We start from the raw sequence: 347 nt of genomic DNA on the forward strand, positions 1-347 counted from the left end.
AATATGAGGCTGACAGGCCCAGTAGTATTAGAGATTAGCAGCAGACACATACACGCGCACACACGGACAGGGGAAAAAGTGTTTCCCGCCAATTAATTACTTCTGCGCGGCGCCCAAGTAGCTTGAACGGGAAATATGGGGTGGGGGTGGGGGCTGGGGTTGTTAATATGCAGCGCTCAAACGAAAAGAAGATCTACCTAATAAAAACGTGTTGCCTGTCAGTCTGTGGATGTGCAGCCTCCTAGGCGGGCCCTCGCACGAATGCAACCAAGTCTAATATGAATTTGCACTTTCCAAAAAGCAAAGGTTTGCTATGCAACCACTTAGGTCTAACCCTATCTTTGTTT

The sequence above is a fragment of the Lampris incognitus genome, chromosome 1 (assembly GCF_029633865.1).
Source record: "Lampris incognitus isolate fLamInc1 chromosome 1, fLamInc1.hap2, whole genome shotgun sequence".
NCBI lineage: Eukaryota > Metazoa > Chordata > Actinopteri > Lampriformes > Lampridae > Lampris > Lampris incognitus.